At 46.5% G+C, this 656-nt stretch overlaps 1 pseudogene; it reads left to right on the forward strand.

The window, feature by feature from the left end:
- The first annotated feature begins 381 nt into the window (after nt 1-381).
- Nucleotides 382-656, forward strand: part of LOC103605582 — a 36,172-nt pseudogene continuing 35,897 nt past the window's right edge.

Genomic DNA, 656 nt, shown 5'->3' on the forward strand with positions numbered 1-656 from the left:
CATTTCTTTCAGTATGGACTCCTGGGGTACAGTGAAAATCAGAGAGATTGTATAGGCCGAGGTCAAAACGTCACAAGATGTAGAATACTGCCAAAGTGCAAACCTGCCTAGCCGTCCTCCCATTACCTGGCAGCATAAGATTTCATCAGAATTGGTTATTTTAGCCCCATAATAAAAGATTAGTGAGAGAGTCCCTCCACTGTATTACTGACAGAGCGTAGCAAGGTATAAGTTGTGAGCACATGTTGAGTAGAGTGTGATGATGGAAGCTCTAAGGAAGGAGTCAGAACGCCTGCCAGGGCTCTCCTGGGTCCCTGCCCTTGCCCTGGAGTTCAGACCTGTGTGTGGAGACCCTGCCAGCTATGGGTGGGCCTAAGAGAAATGGGCGGAGGCTCGGGGGGAGAAACCGAAGGCGAGGTGAGCTAGGACAGCTTTGGGACATACAGCTACATGTGTATATGTACCTGCCTTTCTTGTCTCTTTTGAATGTGACGCCGTCATCCAAGTCTGAAGACTCCATCTCAGCGCCTTTAAAATGCAGCAAAACACCCTGAAGATAAAAAAGAAGTTTTTAGACTTCTCCAGCCCGTCGTAAGGATTGCACAAAATCAGTTTTACTTATTTCAGGCTTGAGTGAGATCTTTTCTATTAAAAAA

The sequence above is a fragment of the Galeopterus variegatus genome, unplaced genomic scaffold, assembly GCF_000696425.1.
Source record: "Galeopterus variegatus unplaced genomic scaffold, G_variegatus-3.0.2 Scaffold5920, whole genome shotgun sequence".
Taxonomy (NCBI): domain Eukaryota; kingdom Metazoa; phylum Chordata; class Mammalia; order Dermoptera; family Cynocephalidae; genus Galeopterus; species Galeopterus variegatus.